The following is a 19,865-nucleotide window of genomic DNA, read 5'->3' as shown; positions in this document are numbered from 1 at the left end:
GATAATAGTTTTACAAAATTACAATTCTTATTTCTTTAAGTACACCAACCTATATTGCTATAGATTATTTTCAAAATAGAAATATTGTCCCATATAGATTCAATTTAGGAACATTGAGAGTATCAACGAATTGATGAGATCCATATTCTAACATTTTTTTCCTTCTATTAATTTAAGTCGAATCTACTTTATTTTACGCAATCCAAATCTTACTTTATTAGCCTTAGATAAACACCTTAAGGATAGAAAATGATAGATTGATGACCAGGTCTCTGTGGGTTCAACACTCTTTATATTACTCTGATACGATCCGTATACTTGTAAAAAGCACCGATTAAGTTTTTGGCGCGATTTTCGGGGACCAATTGCGTCAAATTTCAAAATCCTGTTGTTACACAGTCTAGACTAAGGCAACCCTTTCTTATGGTAGATGCGAAGATCTCGCAGTACCAGAGCTTTAGTAGATTCAATACCTGAACCAGAAAGATACGTACGAGCACGAAACTTGCTCCGAAAAATTAAGAAAGCAATGGCAGAAGACCAAGATCGTAAGCGCCTTAAGGATTTTGCCTTGCCCTCCAATGAAGAACCTCATACTAGTATTGTGAATCCTACTATAACAATTCATAATTTTGAATTTAATCCCGTTTTGTTGTAAATCGTATAACAAAACAAATTCTCTGGCTTAGCGAAAGAGAACCCGAACCAACACTTGAAAGTGTTTGTACAACTGGCCGAAACATTGAAATCTAATGGTGTTGCACCTGAGGCAATATGATTACTTTTATTTCCTTTTCCGCTCAGAGATAGAGCTAGATCATGGTTAGTTTCCCTTCCTGACAATTCTATTACCACTTGGAATGACCTGAAGAAAGTATTCCTTGCTAGATACTTTCCACTAAGTAAGAATGTTGTCCTTATGAACCAAATAACTAGATTCATTCAACAAGATAATGAATCTCTTTACGACATTTGGGGAAAGATACAAAGATTTACTAAGAGCAGGCCCACACCATGGGTTGGAACAATGGTTAATCATCCATACCTTTTATAACAGACTTCTCTATAACACTAAAATGACCATAGATGTTGCCGCTGGCGGTGCACTGATGAATAAACCATACCCCTACGCATGTGCTCTCATAGAGGACATGGCACAAAACCATTACCAATGGGGAGCTGAGCGAGCATCAGTAGAGAAGAAAGAAACGAAAGGAGGCATATACGAATTTAATGGTCTAGACTCTAGACCGTATGAACGCAAAAATGGATGCCCTAGTTCAAAGAGTCGAAAGTTTAGTTATTAACCCTATAACTACCATAGCTGCCATTCGGCCCGGATTCGAAATTTGTGGAACACCTGGAAATAGGCCAGGCCGATAACAGGGGCCTACAGGCTAGCCTATATAGGCTCAGGCCAGGCCACACATTATTTTTAAATAGAAAAGGCCTAGGCTTTTTTATAAGCCTATTTAGTTAAAAAGGCTAGGCCTCAGGCCCTAAAAGAAGCCTTTTAAGCCTATCAGGCCGGCCTATTTAAATAAATATGAATACTTTTTTATTATCATTATGTTATGTTTTATACTTTGAATTAAAATACATAAATAAAATTTGGTTATCTTGAAGAACTTGTAAAAATAAGATGAAAACATTTGATGAACATTGTTTTCATAAGTTTTCTTAAACAAATAGTCTTGTAAAAATTATGCTAAGAGGTAAGTTAAAATAAGTCAATGCAAACAAATTTTTAGTCTCTTGATCTTTTAGTTAGTTAGTCTATTTAAACATTATCTTAATTGCTTATATACATATGTCTAAAACAAATAGGCTTTTATATAGGCTAATAGGCTAACCAGGCCTTCGAAAAGGCCAGACTCAGGCCTAAAAAATAAGCCTACGACAGGCCACAGGCCAGGCTTAGGCTTCAGTTTTTTTGACAGGCCAGGCTTAGGCTTGGCAAAGCCTAGCTCGGCCCAGCCTATTTCCACCCCTAGACATATCACTGCCGATTGTAGCCTTGTACCAAAACTTATCATAGATCGGGTCTACTATGCCCAAGGAAATCTCTATTCAAACACAGATAACCCAGGATGGAGAAATCATCTAAACTTCTCTTACAAGAACAATAACTCTAAGTTTCCTCAAAACACTGCACCTTAGAGACCACAAGAGCACCAAAACCAAAGACACACTCAACCTACCCAAGCTGCACCTCAAAAGTCTAATCTAGAAATAATAGTGGAAAATTTCGTTATAACAAAACAAATTCTCTAGCTTAGCGAAAGAGAACCCTAACCAACACTTGAAAGTGTTTGTCCAACTGGCCGATACATTGAAATTTAATGGTGTTGCACCTGAGGCAATATGATTACTTTTATTTCCTTTTCCGCTCAAAGATAGAGCTAGATCATGGTTAGTTTCCCTTCCAGACAATTCTATTACCACTTGGAATGACCTGAAGAAAGTATTCCTTGCTAGATAAATTCCACCAAGTAAGAATGCTGTCCTTATGAACCAAATAACTAGATTCATTCAACAAGATAATGAATCTCTTTACGACACTTGGGGAAAGATACAAAGATTTACTAAGAGCATGCCCACACCATGGGTTGGAACAATGGTTAATCATCCATACCTTTTATTTGTGGGACACCTAGACATATCACTGCCGATTGTAGCCTTATAGCAGAACTTATCATAGATCGGGTCTACTATGCCCAAGGAAATATCTATTCAAACACAGATAACCCAGGATGGAGAAATCATCTAAACTTCTCTTATAAGAACAATAACTCTAAGTTTCCTCAAAACACTGCACCTTAGAGACCACAAGGGCGCCAAAACCAAAGACACACTCAACCTAACCAAGCTGCACCTCAAAACTCCAATCTAGAAATGATAGTGGAAAATTTCGTTACCACTCAAACTCAGTAGAATAAAGAATTCATGAATCAAAATGTTCACGTACATGAGTTGATCACTCAATTAGGAAACAAAGTCGATTCTATGGTAACCCACAACAAGATGTTGGAAACCCAAATTTTCTAAGTAGCACAACAACAAGCTGCCCAAGCCAAACCTAGAGGATCATTCCCTAGACAACCATAACCTAACCCTAAAATCCATGCTAACGTTATTGCATTACGAAGCAAAACCGCTTACGATGGCCCTATAAACCCTAGGTTGAATAACAATAAGCCAGAGCCACACAAAGAACTAGTTGTAACTGCAAGTGGAGAACAAGTAGTAGAGAAACTTGTAGAACCAGAGAAACAAAGAGAAGAAGGGACTAAATACAAAGAAAAGGCGAATGATCAAGCATATGTACCACCCCCGCTGATAAACCCCTATTCCTTATCCTCAAAGTCTTAAGAAAACCAAGCAATATAACCAATATAAGAAGTTTGTGAAGGTGATTGAAAATTTGCATGTTGAAATACCCTTCACTAAATCCATTACACAAATACAATCATATGCTAAATTCTTGAAGGACATCTTAACAAACAAACGCAAGCTGATGATCCTAAACCCTTAGAATACAATGCAATTACTAAGAAGAGATTAGCAAAAAAAATAGAAAGACCCTGGAATTTTTTCTATACCATGTATTTCGAAAATCATGTTATTGATTACGCACTCCTTGATTAAGGAGAAAATGTGTGTTTGATGCCTTTATCTGTGCGTAATAGGTTAGAACTAGGAGATATGCAACCAACTAGGATGTTTCTCCCATTGGCCGACCGGTCAGTCAAATACCTCATAGGTATACTTGAAGATATTCCAATTAGGATTGGTCAACTTAATATCCCAACAGACTTTGTAGTTATGGATATTAAAGAAGACAACGACATCCCTACCCTCTTAGGTAGACTCTTCTTATCAACTGATGGAGCCATGATAGATGTCACGAGATGAAAAATGACATTCGAAGTAGGTGGTGAGGAAGTCGAATTTTTCCTATCCAAATTTCTAAGAGCGCCATCTATAGATGACTCATGTTGCACCATCGATATCATCGATGAATGCATAAGAGAATGGGATACAGAAACACCTACCGAAACAATTAAACTTCCTTTGACCCCGATAATGGAAGATGATGGGATTAAAGCATACACACCTTATATTGATGATAACCTTCATAAATGTTTGTTCCTCACCCTGATCACATGCCTAGACCTAAGAAACCCTCTGTCATACCCCAAAATTTTCCCATTTCATTTCTCTTTTCAAGCTCATACCAAAGCTCAAGACTCAAAGACACACTCTCCTAGACAAGGGCTCAATGAACTAGGGTTTTGACTTCCCTGAAGAAAATCAATGAATCAAAGTCTCCAATGGATCTCATATGGCTTATTATGTTTAAAATTATCTCTATGGAAAAGTACAAGCTTCAATTCAAAGGATTGCTCAGTCAATTGTTCAAAAAATCAACAGTCGACTATTTTGACCTAAAAGTCAACTGTGGTCAAAGTACAGTCAAAATTCCTGATTTTTGGTCAACATCCTTATTTTGAAGTATCATTCATCATTTGATCAAGGATTGATCATGATTCATCAAGGAAAGTTTAGAAAACAACAAAACCTAAAAGTTTCTAAATTAGGGTTTCATAGGAGAAAGTCAACTGAACTTTGACCAGCCATAACTTTCACATGGAACATCAGAAATTTCCCATCCAACGCTCATTTAGAGGGAAATTGAATTCTCTACAACTTTGTCTCTCACAAGCCAAGTCTAAAAATGCTTCATTTGAGAGATATGGATCAAAAGATTATATGTCCTTTTTGAAAGTCAACCAAAAGCAGTTTTTTTGTCAAAACCCATATCATCAAGATAAATTCTTCAAATGGAAAAAAGATTCCAAACTTGCTTGTAAATGACATCTTGAGGTTTCCAAAAAGTCCTAGAAATCTTCCATATCTTAAAAATTGAGAGAGATATGCCTTGTCAAAGTTGGACAATTTTAAAGGGAAAATGTGAAATAAAAGGCCTCAAAATGGATTTCTTTGCAAAGAGGTCCAACTTTTTATGATCCAATCTTGATCCTCAAGTTATCCAAGACTCCAAACCTAATTCCCACGAATTTTTGAATTTTTATTTGATTTTATATAAATTTTTGATCATTTATAAGTGATAATTAATTTATATAAATCATGGAAAATCAAATATTTTGTTAAAGACCTCTTTCCAATCAAATTCAATCTACATTTACACCAAAATACCAATATAATTTCGTGCAAGCAAGATTGGTGCAAGAAAGATTGAGATTGGCCAAAATTAGAAACATTATGAATCTTTTTCCAATGAACTTTCAATTCAAGATTCAAAAGGATTTGATTGAGTTTTGTTACCCTAATTCAATCCACTATAAGTACACAACCAATTGCAAACCCCAAGGGAACGAATTCTGCAGTCAAAAAGCACATTCAAGCTTGCAAGAAAACTCAAGAAATTTCCAATTCGGTTTTGGAATTTGAGAGAGATTCAGGGAGATTCAAAGGTTCCAACACATTCCTTGTAGTTCACTGAACCTGTGTGGATCATTACGTGACATCAACATCTCTAGAAATATCTCCCACAGGCCACGATATGTCGCGACTTTCTCAACTTCGATTGCATCAATTCATGCATTGTTTACAAAATTTGTTCGCGTATTCTTGTTTATGATAATGTACTAAAGCTATCTGGACGTTTAATTGGGTTTCTGTATGCATCTATGACAATTGCCATGTTAGGGTTCGCAAGTTTTGAATTAGGGCTTTCTGATTTGGTACAAATTAGACCTTGAGACAGGTACCATTAGATTCGTGTGACTGAGACGAATCCTTTCATGGCCTCGCGCCAAATTTTTATTGCGTTTTTCTAGTATTCGTTGAGCACAGGTATAAAAAGTCCAAGGTTTTCATAGCGCTCTGTAAAAGAACGCTGTAAAAAGCATGTTTCATGTTTCTCAAGGAAGAAGACGATGACGCGTCCTCCTCCCATTATGCCAATCGCGCGCGGTTTTAAGTTTTAAACCCAGGCTGCTTCAGTGCTCCGCACGTGCGTGCATACGGTGCATCCTCTTTTTCCCAGTCGTATGATCATATGCCAAATAGATCTAACGCCTCTGGATCCGCAGGCGTATGGTGGACCTCATGGCCATACCACACTGAATCCAAGCTGAGTTTTTTTTTCTAATTTTTTTTATATTTTATTTTAATTACATAATTGTTTTTTTTACCTATTTTCTTTTTACTTTTTTATTTTAATTATTTATTTATTTTTATTTATTCAATCATCTAGTTTTTTTATATAAAGTTTTATAATTATTTATTTTTATCGAAAGCTCGATCTTTTTACGATTTTATTAATAATTGTTGTTTTTTCATTTAAAATTCAATATTATTTTCAAATAAATTTTTATCGATTAAATAATTAGGGTTCCATCCAATAATTATTTAATTGATAAATTGATTCGAACTCTCGACTTTTCCCTTAACCTTTGGTATTATTTAAATTATTAGTTTTTTTATTTAATCTTATGGTTTCTAACCCTGATTTATCCCGATGAATCAGGGTTGTAGATCAGTTAATGCACTAACATTTCTCTACTTCATGCCAAATTTTCAGGGTTAATCAAAAATCCTTCAGCCACGTGCCATACCAAATCGAAAAGCTAAGTTTCTATTTTTTTATTTAATTTCAAATCATTTATTTTTCTTTTTATTTTGGCCTTTCGAATTAAAATAGGGTTTGCTTCAATCGCGAATGAATTTGTAATGCACTCACTCTTTTTATTTTTCATTCATTAATTTTCAGGGTTGGCCAACCGATTAAAGCTCAAACCTTCGGTAACCCTAAACTTATCCTCATTTAAATTCTAACCCTGATATTATTACTTGTGGTTAACCTATTAGTTTTCTGGTTTATCTTATGGCTTTTTCCCCCTCCCCATGGTGATATATTTTGTAACTGCTCCTGGTTTGTATTGTTTGGCCTTGAAGGCACTTAAACTATGATGCTATTACATTATTATTGATTATTACTGCGTGGTTAGTAATTCTAGGGAGTGCAACTCTGAACACAATTAGAATAACTAATTTACAAGATAATATATCTGAATCAACCACGTGATTGTGCACCCACACACCTTTTATGGTAATCCCTCTTGTTGCCTGTTGCCTTGTTGCTTTTTTTACAGAATAGTCAAGTCCCTCGGATTCCGAGGATGCCTCAGCAAATGTTGCCCTCAGTTCATTCTCATCATAAAAGATCATAAGTCCCTTCGATGCTGCCTTCGGTTATATGATCTCGTCCCTTAAAGTTACCTATGATATGATGTGATAGTCCCTTTCGATTGCTGAGGCGTCCTCTTTGGTTTCCTAAAATGACTATTCTATCCTTCCCTTAGACTACCTGCCCTCTTTATGGCAGGGACAGTCTTATGGCGAACGATAACTTCGACGACCCTTCAACCTCCAAATAAAAGGACTTCCTACCCTCCTATGGTATGGATAACCCTGAAAGGCTAAAAGAACTTTTTATAATTTTAAGGTAATTACCTCTTAATTGCTTGCTCTGGTTTAAAATCTTTTTCTTACTCTTTATCAAAAACCTTCAAAAAGGCTACGCTTATTTACAAGCTAAAGTCCTTATTCAAATCTTTTTCTTTATTCACTGCAAACCTTTTCAAACATTTCAAAGTGAGCTAAGAAATTAAGATCCCATGGAAAACCATGGATGCAAAGGGTGCTTTACACCTTCCCTTTATATAAATTACCCCCCGAACTCAAAATTTCTTTTAAAGGTTTTTTTCTGTTCTTTTAGCCTTTCTTTAAATTGGATAAAATAAAAGTCGGTGGCGACTCTTGCTTACCGCAACATTTCTTTAAAGTCAGTTCACCGTATTACAGAACTGGCGACTCTGCTGGAGATTTTTCGAATAAAAGAAGGGTTACCTTAAAAGTTTAGGATTCACTTAAATGTTTTTAATTGTTTGATTTGTTTGTTTTATCTTTAAAGATTGTTTTGGGTATTCTGTTGTGTGAAAGATCCTAACCCGGATCTGAGTACCTTAGGTAAATGGCATGAGATCAAGGGGACTGCACAACATATACTGATGTGGTTGATATGATGACCATCGTTAGTGTGACACATTGGTTTGTCCTGGTGTTCCTTGGGATCCGACTTGAGGAAATGCTTGGCTGCCGCGTGGTGTCATTAAGCACTAATTTGCCCTTAGAACCCTAGTTGAACTTGACTTTGGCCTATTAGAAAGTAGCGAGATGGCTGGCTTTGGTTCCGACCGAAGTTGTTTGATACTCGAAGCTACACTCATATGGACTGGACTTTCAGGACATTTTCGGTCGGTGATTCGATTGCTGAACTGAGATAAGCGCCTTAGAGAAAGGTCAATGATATGAGCTCCCTAGAACCCGATATTTATATAGGACAGGTTGAAACCAACTAAACTTCAGGGGAGGGTATGCACCTCTGGACTACATGCAAGCCTAATCCTAAGGCAATTGTGTGACTTGTTTGTGTTTGTTATCTACCTGACATCATAACATCATAAGCATCATGGCATCATGACATCATTTTACTAACCGTTTCGAGGACCAATGAATTCATCTTTGTTCTATTTTGTAGGTCATGGAGACTAGAAACACCATTCGAGTTAACTTTGTGAAAATACCTTCCGAGCTGAAAGAGTTGGTATTAGAAATTCTTGGAGGTTCCCGCTTCACTGAAAGACATGGTCTCTTACCCAGTTTGGTTACATCAGGTTTCGAAGAAGAGATGATGAGTGTACTGTTTCAATTCTTTGACCCCGAGCACCATTGTTTTACTTTCCTGGATTATCAGCTAGTACCTACTATGGAAGAATTTTCTGACATGCTTGGCCTCCCTATTCGAGATCAGATTTCGTTCACTGGTTTGGAAGAAACTCCGAAAATGGAAGTCATTGTTGCTGCTCTACATCTTAAGAAATCAGAAATTGAAGGTCATTGGGAAACGAGAAGTGCAGTCAAGGGTTTCCTCGCTAAGTTCTTATTCGGAAAAGCTCGTATGTTTTTGAAGACCATGAGTTATCAAGCTTTCGAAGACATATTAGCTTTACTCATTTATGGTTTAGTGCTATTTTCTAATCCTGATCAGTTTATAGATGTGCACGCCGTAAAGATATTTCTGACACACAACCCAGTGCCTACTTTGCTTGGAGACATCCTACACTCTCTTCACACTCATACTATGAAGAAACGAGGGACTCTTATGTGTTGCATACCTTTGCTATCTAAGTGGTTTATTTCGCACTTTCCTCGCTCAGTAATGAGGAATGACCAAGGGCTGAAATGGCATAAGAGGGTAATGTCGCTTTCTCATTCTGATATCCGCTGGCTTTCCTTATCCAAGGAAAATGTTACTATCATCGACCGCTGTGGACAATATCCTAATGTGCCTTTACTTGGCATAACAGGGAGTATTACTTATAATCCTTGCTTGGCCCTACGTCAGTTTGGTTACGCTCGAAGAGATGGTCCTCATCAGATGCTTATACAAGGGGTTGTGTTTGAATATGAAGATGATGCTCAAGGTCACCGCCGAAAAAAATTATTAACTATCTCTATATATCCTTTTAATTACATAATCATTTACGAAAAATAAAATTGCAAAATAAACTTTTGTTGTAAGTTATATTCGATTTAGTTGTAAGTTACTAAACTTTGAATAACATTTTAAAGTTATGTAATAATAGAGTATTTGATTTATTATAAGATATAACAATTAATTTATTTTGTTTAATGGATGATAGTAAATATGCGGGTTAATCTTTAAAAAAATCATAAAAGTATATTTAAGAGTAAAAATATCACTATCTAGTAAAAATAAATTAAGATAGCTTCGCTAAAAAACTAATAAATTTTAGTATCTTAAATGCCTATAAATTGAGGAAAAAACTCTTTAAAGTTTCATTTTAAATTTTAAAATCTTTGTTTCTTTAATTTAATTATTGAAATGAAAATAATTAATTTATTAAGATGATTAACCTCTATTAAATAATAGTTTTCAATACCCCGTGAAATAAACAATTCATTAACCATGTCACGACATATCTCTTCCACTATAATAAACAAACAAAAAATATGAAAATTTGAATGGAGTTACTTGATTAACATAGGAACACCGAAGAAAAAATCAATATAGTAAGATATAATATGAATTTAAAAAGGAGGAAACTTACCTACAATTTGTTAGATGTGGTTTATACAATTTGTCAATGAAAATATGACAAGTATACTTTAATATCATTTAAGGAGTGAAAATAGGAGAAAATTGCATATGTGTAAGAGAAAATTATACACTTGTCATATTTTCATTGAAAAATACTAGTAGTACAAACCACACCTAATAAACTGTATCTAAGTATTCTCCTTAAAAAAAATATCTGGAGAACATATGATTTAAAACTTTTTTTTGGACTTCACATTGAATTAAAAAATTTCTTAGGTTTTGTAAATTATAGACTAAACTCTACAAGAATAATTAAAATTTAGATTGATATACTCTTATATGTATTATGAATTTTTGAAACAGTTAATAATCATGATTTTGTCATTTTTGTGTTCTTGAGCTCATGAAAGTTCTTGAATAGATTTTTTGAAAATCTTAATTAAATGTGTTTTCATGCTGTTAATGATTGATCTAGAGATTTATAGATATATAAGATGAACTTGAAAATCTGGATTAAGATGTAGAAGATGAAGATTAAAGACTTTGATCTATGAGGTACACAGAAGAGGATACACAATAATGGTGTGCGCCATATAATCCTACGCGACATTGATTAAGTCAATACTAGAAAATTTAAAGTCAACACTGTTTTCTGATTGGCCAAATTTAGGACTTCACCAAATAAGTTAATTTGATGACTTCACCTTAGAATTTTCATTTTTTTAATGCTAACTAGCTTGGACTATTTAGCTCAATGGGTTTTTTTTTTTTAAAATGTCCAAGTCTTTCTCTATTTCAAAAATGTTCAATCTAACTAACCTAGTCTTGACGCAGGCTAACTTGTATACGCATATCGATCGGTATGATATATTCTCACTCTTGTATATATGAACAAACACAATGAAAAGTTACTTTTACACAAAAAAGGTAAAACGACAATTGTGGTGTGTAAAAAATTACATATCACCAACACGTTGATGACGATGGTACAAAGAATTCGATGAAGAACAATTTAAGGTCATAACAATCATTTATCTACTTAATATAAATCCAAACTTGTCTTGATGACAACCATATTCACATGTCATCTTGGTAACAACTCTAAGCACAAACACTAATTATATTTTTACTAATTTACCCCTACATTAAAAATAAATAATAATATTAATAATAAGGGTCTTGCTAACCAGTGCCTTAAGGCCAATGTTAATCATTCCAAAAAAAGAAAATATTTTATAGAAAATTTAATATTTCAATTTTCGAGGCATTAAATACGTAGATTACCGAGATAAATTTACAATTTTTAAAGTCTTAACCATTGCCCTGAGGGCACTAATTAGCATTTCTCTAATAATAATAATAATAATAATAATAATAATAATAATAATAATAATAATAATAATAATAATAATAATAATTTAATATCTAACTACCATTATTATAAATAATAATTAAAAAAATATAATACATATATTGATTATTGATAAATATAAAAAATTACATGATACATATTTATTATTGATATATAAATACTATAAAATAAATATTTGTTACTGATTAATATAAATAAATTTATGAGATAAATTTTTTTATTCATGGATATTAAAAAGAAATGAGACAAAATATTTACATATACATAAAAATGACGAATATTTGTGATTGAAAATATTTTTAAAAAAAATAATAAACACGTTTGCCATTATTAATATAAAAAAATCTACAACACAATTTACTTCCAAGAAATATGAAATAATTATGTGACAATTATACTTCGTCATTTTCTTTGATCAAAATCTTAAGATTTGACTGAAAAACGAATGTGAATGAAATACATCTAAAAATATATTTTTCAATTCTATAAGTAGTTTTTAATTTTTACTAGAGCAGGGATACAATACTTAGGGTGCTACTAAAAGTGTGCTTGACACATATAAACCTTTCTGATGAATGCATTGTTAACTGTATACAACTGCAATCTTGCACTATATAATTTACGACGGACGTAGCAGTTGTTACTTACTAAACTCATTAGAATAAAATTGACTTTGAGAGAATTAAGTGTTGTGAATAGCTTATTTATTATCTATAAGTAGCTCTTCCCAAAATTCTTGTGATATTTACTCTATAATTAAATGTTCAATTCAATGTCTTCTATGCAAGACATTCATTTTCCTATGTTGTTTTACGGTGAACAGACCTTTTAGAAAATAAGGTAGCTAACAGGTTATTTGTCTTTGAACGATGTGATTATGATTCAACTCAAAAGTAAAACATTTGATACAAATTTCTCTTCTTGATGCCAATATTTACAAGTTAGCAAAGAATATTTACATGAAAATAAGAAACACCAATGAAGGCTCAAACAGAAGGGCTAGATCTGAGAACGTGGGTTGGTCGTGGCTACCTCCATGGTGAACGCCATGGTGGTCGCCACGAGTACAATGTGCTTTATTTCTCTCATTTTTGTATGTTTTGCTTCGTTTCTCTGCGATCGACTTTTAATTTGTAAATTTCCTGAAACATAAATAGAATACCAACATAACAGTGGAAATATAAAATAAATAATCAATAAATATGCATAAATCGAGTCAAATATATGGTCTAATTTAGTGTTATCCAACTCTCCTACACTTAAACCTTTTTTTGTCCTAAAGTAAGTTGCTATCATAGAATCAAGATTAGTGAACAACATTTGCATGCGGATACTCATTGTAGGCTATTTGTATCGACACGCACTACTTACATACTATTGACATCTTAAGAACACATAATCGCATATTTAGAGATCATAAGCCTCTCTCTTATACAAATCAAATTGAATCATAATTATTATGTCTAAGTTTAATTTTCTCACCCCTTTTCCTCACCTTTTTCATCCTCATGCAATCATATTAAGTTTGTTATTCGTACATACTCATAGCAAGGCAACCAATTAGTGACTATGATCTTTTTGCTCGGGGTTCTGGCACTTTAAACGGTGTAACCCTTTTGTTTACTCTATCGTAGTTACAGGAGATCAGACTGTAATCCACCCTACCAAGTTCAGTACCAGAAAGGCAGAAACCACTGAACCAGCGTAAATAACAACGAGTTTCTCTATAATTTTTGCAGGTTTCACAACTGTTGGGTTAAGTGACCCTGTGAAGGTCACCCAACTTAGGGGCTCATTTACCTATTTTAAATTTATCATAGTAAATAAAAGTTTAGGATCATTCACTTATATTCATCGGCTTCCTTACGTAAAGTATGCTTAAGTCGGAGCTGACTGCAAGTAAAACTACCTAAGTGTGACTAAGGGGGTAAGAATTTAAGGCTAAAACATAATAAGTATTCAAATCAATCTTCGTATTCAGGAGACTATTGTGTTAACACGGTACCAATTTTACGAAGTTTTCCAAATCTCTGCAATGTATACGATTTTCAAAAAATTTGTTATGACTCAAAAAAGTGGAGAATGTCAATAAACAACATAAAATACACATGCAAAGACTTGACAATACATGCAATGACTTGATAAAAATATAATGCAATATCCCAGGATGATCTTACTATCCCTTTCAAACACTTGACAATACATGGGAAGATTATTTACTTTACCCAAAATATTACATTGTTTACACATAATATTAAAATTAAAATTAAAATTAAATTCCCTAGAGATCTAGATAAAAATCAAATTCCCTAAGGATTTAGATTTTAGATCTTCGATCTATTGAATCTTGGGGAAGATCAAACGTTGGGTGCGAGATTATTCTATCGGATCTTGCATGCATTTTGTTTCTGATGAAAAAAATTAAGAAAATTAAAATCAAATTTTCAAATATATGATTTTCGGCTCAAATAAATATTTAAGAAAATAAACCTTGAACCCAAATAGTTCTCTACTCTAGCAATCCATCATAGAAAATTTTTTTAAGCGTCTTTGGATATATCTCAGTATTTTTTACAGGTCAAGAAGATTTAATACGGAACAAGTTTTATATCTCCAGCTGTATACAAGTTGTCAAAATTAGATGATAAGACAGTTTATGAAACTTGATATTTGTGTTCCAAGATTTAAGGAGATTTATCTGCACAATTGGTGCATCACTCAGCTTTTGGATCAAGAAATATCTGAATGCAGATTTCGAAGCCCATGGACAACAGAGGTGTATTTAAAGAGAAGTCCTGACCTAATGTAATTTGAACTTTTTATATTTTTTAAATTAGGGGAGGCTTAGAGTTGCAAGTTTGAGAGTCTTTTGTGTAGTTTTATGTCACCCTTTTATCTTCTGATACTTGTGGTAGACAAAATATTCTCACCTAGAAGTCTTTATGTTATGATTTGAGTATTGTTCTCACTCTTGAAGCTTTATTTTGGAAGAACAGTCTTCTTGTTAGATTTTTCTTGATGTAGTCACTGGGATTGAGACTGTTAGATATCACTGAGGTGATTTAGGAAGTGGGATGATGATTTCTCATATCTAGATGTTGATTTCTAGGTAAAAGTTGCACATGATAGTGATTAAGTGAGAAGTTGTAAACTTAGACTGTTTAGCTTTGAATTGATACAATCAGTAGTGGAGATTTCCTTCCTAGCTTGGTAGCCTCCAGATTAGGTGTTGTTGCACTGAAATTTGTTAACAATTCTTTGTGTTGTTTATCATTCTGCAATCTTAATTAAGTATCAATTTTGAGTCTGGTGAATCTATTCAGTTTGAAGACAGATGTTGTAAAGACATCGGTGTTAACATATTTTGCCTTTACCAAAAATTTCAATTGCGCAGGCACCCTGATCCATTAGGTGAGCTTCGGGGAGTATTTTAAAAGTTCAATTATTTATTGTATACATTATTAAATTTTTAACATGTGCAATATTTGATTCGCTAAATATTAATATTAATGTTAGTTGTTTATTTATTTTAGTTGGAAGTTTTTTGAAGATTTGAATTTTATTATAAAAAAAAATCTATGACATGCATATTTTGTAACTTTGTTGATACTTTGTAATTAATAATGAGATTATAATTTTATTAGTTTTTTTTAGTGCGTTGTTTAATTATTTAAATTCAAATAGATTATATTCTTTTTGTTTAATGAATTTTTTGGTGACTAATAAGATTTATTTATAGTAGTGTTGGTGCTATTTTATTAAAAAAATAATAGATTATTATAAGGAGTTTATGTTAGAACTTAGAGTAATTGTTGAATTTGGATGTAAAATTGGGTGGAAGAATGTTGTTAGTTGGAATGCATAATGATGTAGTGGTGGTAGTAGTGAGTATTCATTAATTGGAGATTATTTTGAAGGTAACAGTATGAAATGAAACAATAAACAGACGGATGAGAATGAGATATGTAAGGGAACTTAGCCAGAGCCACAAAAGTGTTATCTTGATGATGATGGTTTGCATAAAATATATTAATAACAAACGATACAAAAAATAAACAACTGAGTCGTTGTAGTATAGTGGTAAGTATTCCCGCCTGTCACGCGGGTGACCCGGGTTCGATCCCCGGCAACGGCGAATTTTTTCATTTTATTTGTGTTTTGCGTCAAAACGACGTCGTTTAGCGTTTTTTTTTCCGTTTTTGAATTCATTCCTAAACACGACGTCGTTTAACTGTTAGCTCTTTTGCTTTTTCTTTCTGGATCGTGGGCTCTCTCTCATTATTTGGGCTGCTCTTGTTTTTTTCCAAACAGAAAATTACAATTATTATTACTCTAATGTCACAATTATATATTTACAGTACACTCTCTTAATAATTCATTTATACCAAAATATATTCATAATTAATTTTTATTTCAATTATTAAAATACTAATTGTTAACTATTTTTTAGTTTAAATCATTTTTTGTTTTCTATTAAATTCAAACCTTCTTAATTTACTTCATATTTTTCAAAATATAACTATATTAAATCATAAAAATAGATCACAAATGATAAAATATAAAATTAACACTATTATCAAATATATTCAGATAGATTGAATCCATCTAGTATTTGCAACATCTAAATCTCTCTTGATCCTTGAATGCCTAACTATAATATTAAGATCCATTCTAATATTTAACATTCTATTTCAGATAATCAACCTAATATATAATATTATATCTCAATTCTATATTATAATAATAACTTTAAATATGCAAAAAAAAATTATATACGTTGATTATCATAAATCACTATAAAAGATTTAAAAAAATAATAAATTAATAGTCACCAATACAAAAATATAATATGATAATAGTTTTACAAAATTACAATTCTTATTTCTTTAAGTACACCAACCTATATTGCTATAGATTATTTTCAAAATAGAAATATTGTCCCATATAGATTCAATTTAGGAACATTGAGAGTATCAACGAATTGATGAGATCCATATTCTAACATTTTTTTCCTTCTATTAATTTAAGTCGAATCTACTTTATTTTACGCAATCCAAATCTTACTTTATTAGCCTTAGATAAACACCTTAAGGATAGAAAATGATAGATTGATGACCAGGTCTCTGTGGGTTCAACACTCTTTATATTACTCTGATACGATCCGTATACTTGTAAAAAGCACCGATTAAGTTTTTGGCGCGATTTTCGGGGACCAATTGCGTCAAATTTCAAAATCCTGTTGTTACACAGTCTAGACTAAGGCAACCCTTTCTTATGGTAGATGCGAAGATCTCGCAGTACCAGAGCTTTAGTAGATTCAATAGCTGGACCAGAAAGATACGTACGAGCACGAAAGTTGCTCCGAAAAATTAAGAGAGCAATGGCAGAAGACCAAGATCGTAAGCGCCTTAAGGATTTTGCCTTGCCCTCCAATGAAGAACCTCATACTAGTATTGTGAATCCTACTATAACAATTCATAATTTTGAATTTAATCCCGTTTTGTTGTAAATCGTATAACAAAACAAATTCTCTGGCTTAGCGAAAGAGAACCCGAACCAACACTTGAAAGTGTTTGTACAACTGGCCGATACATTGAAATCTAATGGTGTTGCACCTGAGGCAATATGATTACTTTTATTTCCTTTTCCGCTCAGAGATAGAGCTAGATCATGGTTAGTTTCCCTTCCAGACAATTCTATTACCACTTGGAATGACCTGAAGAAAGTATTCCTTGCTAGATACTTTCCACCAAGTAAGAATGTTGTCCTTATGAACCAAATAACTAGATTCATTCAACAAGATAATGAATCTCTTTACGACACTTGGGGAAAGATACAAAGATTTACTAAGAGCATGCCCACACCATGGGTTGGAACAATGGTTAATATTTGATTTTTGTTACAAATCATTCTAATAATATTGTCTTTTTATATGAATAATAGGTATGATTTTTATTTTATTTTACACATCAATTGAATACTATAAATTATATTTTATTTGTTATTTTTAAATTATTATTATTAGTATTATTATTATTATTATTATTTGTGATTGATATGATAATAATTATTAATTATATCTATATATCCTTTTAAATTACATAATCATTTACGGAAAATATATAAAATTGCAAAATAAACTTTAGTGGTAAGTTATAATCGATTTAGTTGTAAGTTACTACACTTTGAATATTATTTTAAAAATTATGTAATAATAAAATATTTGATTTATATATTATAATTTATAAATAATATACATATTAAGAATAATCAATTTATTTTATTTAATGGATGAGAAATATGCGGGTTAATCTAAAAAAAAAATTATCATAAAAGTATATTTAAGAATCAAAATATCACTTAATATAAAAAAATTATCATAAAAGTATATTTAAGAATCAAAATATCACTATTTAGTAAAAAAAATTAAGATCTAAAAAATTAATAAATTTTAGTATCATTAATGCTTATAAAATTGAAAAAAAATTCTTTAAAGTTTCATTTTAATTTTCAAAATCATTTTTTTCCTTTAATTTAATTATTAAAGTGAAAATAATTAATTTATTAAGATGATTAATCCATAATAAATAATAATTTTCAATAGCCCATGAAATAAACAGTCCATTAACCATGTCACAACATATCTCTTCCACTATAATAAACAAACAAAAACATCATGAAAATTTGAATGGAGTTGCCTCCAATTGAGAAGGTCGCTTTCAGTAGAGGGACTGATCCTAGCCTGAGGGACGCGCTCTAGCCTGGGAGACTTGCCTCCAGCCGGAAAGCTCACCTCCAACTGAGGAACACGCCCTAAGCTAAGTGACTTTCCTCCAATCAAAGTAGTCGCCTCAACTTGGTGTGAGACCCTCAATTGAGAGTGACCTTCTCGAAAGGGTGTGTGCCCCCTTTGTTAGAGGGCGAGTCACCATTTTTTGCCAGATGTTTCCTAGGTAGCCAAACATTTGTGGAAGATTTCAAGTTTTACTAGATTAACCTCAAAGACGTCAAAGCATCTCTCAGTTATGAAAGCTTGAACACTTATTGGATAGGACATGGATATCATTAATGCAACTAATAATGGTTTTCTTAGAAAACCAATTTAGCCCCTTCTTCTTACATGTGTCCTCTATGTGTAAGAAATTTTCCACTCCTTGCGGCAACTACTCCCTTGAGTGAGTGTATTTTTTGTGCCATTGAACTTCTATAAAATAAGTTGATTCATTGCTCGAGGAAAATATTCCATTTTCCTTCAGATTCTCCGTTTTTGCCTCTTCGAAAAAAATACATAAGCCTAGGAAAAAATTTTGCAGGAGGAAAGCTAATGGTTTTGGTATTTGTTCTTTCTCCTACGACACAAACATTTCCATTCTCGCCTTTTCTCCTTCCTCTCACCTAAAGCTAATGGCTAGGAAGAACATCAAGGATATTCATGTTTGAGACATTGTATTCTTGTACTCCAACTCAGACATGATCATTAGGTTTTGTCGAGGCATTTGGATTTTCCAATACATGACGTGAAGAGGATGTGGTCCTTGAACCTTGTTCATAAATAAAGAGAGTAAATATGAACACCATTGGCGAGTCATCTTCTCCCTATTTTTATTTTTATCTGCCTATTACCCATGAGTTAGGGCTTTTGATCATTTTTACCTCTTTTGTGGTAGACTTTATGACGATTACGCCACACCTTCCCAGATTACTCCCAATGTATAAGGCAATGTAAGGTATTTTTAAATAATTTGTTGCAACCAGGGGGGACCTCCCATTGTTTGGGTGTTCTTATCTTTTTTTTAGCATATAGATTCCTCCCAACAGTGGATATATAACATTGTGTGGGCTATTAGGTAAACATCTGCTAGGACCCTATGTGAGCCCTTATGAAGGTTGAAAATATAGGTTCGTGTGGATAAGGGGCCGAGGTGGCGTCTCCTTGGTGACCACGAGGGAGGTTGGCGTCCCTCAATTCCTTCAATCATGGATGTTGAATTCCCATCTTATCAAAAGGATAAATTCAAGCGTCCTTCCATATATTGAGCAAGATATGGTCTAGATTCTGAGTTGCTGCCATCCTCTAAGATCTTTCACTCTTATTACCCAGGACTATGAATATGGCAATGAGGTATAGAAGTACTTGGGTAAGCTATATGGTACGATAAAAACCTTTTGTCTTGATCCCCTGTCTGTAGTTTTATATATTAGTATCACCCGTCTTTGTTGTAGAGGACATGACTGGGATTTTGCTTGGCAAGAGGAGAGAGAGTTTGATTCGGATGAAAG

The 19,865-nt window shown here is 33.0% G+C and overlaps 3 non-coding genes across 3 annotated transcripts; 1 reads left to right on the top strand and 2 right to left on the bottom strand.

Moving 5' to 3' along the window:
* Nucleotides 1–2,503: 2,503 nt before the first annotated feature.
* LOC131593810 (small nucleolar RNA R71) lies at nucleotides 2,504–2,611 on the bottom strand. The gene has a single exon (XR_009281189.1). It is a non-coding gene; the product is annotated as a small nucleolar RNA R71 (small nucleolar RNA).
* Nucleotides 2,612–15,648: 13,037 nt separating this feature from the next.
* TRNAD-GUC (transfer RNA aspartic acid (anticodon GUC)) lies at nucleotides 15,649–15,720 on the top strand. Its single transcript has one exon. It is a non-coding gene; the product is annotated as a tRNA-Asp (tRNA).
* A 1,629-nt stretch (nucleotides 15,721–17,349) lies between these two features.
* Nucleotides 17,350–17,457, bottom strand: LOC131593809 (small nucleolar RNA R71). The gene has a single exon (XR_009281188.1). It is a non-coding gene; the product is annotated as a small nucleolar RNA R71 (small nucleolar RNA).
* Between the last annotated feature and the right edge of the window lie 2,408 nt (nucleotides 17,458–19,865).

This window comes from Vicia villosa, linkage group LG3 (genome assembly GCF_029867415.1).
Source record: "Vicia villosa cultivar HV-30 ecotype Madison, WI linkage group LG3, Vvil1.0, whole genome shotgun sequence".
NCBI classification, from domain to species: Eukaryota; Viridiplantae; Streptophyta; class Magnoliopsida; order Fabales; family Fabaceae; genus Vicia; species Vicia villosa.
This window is presented reverse-complemented; position numbering and strand designations above follow the sequence as displayed.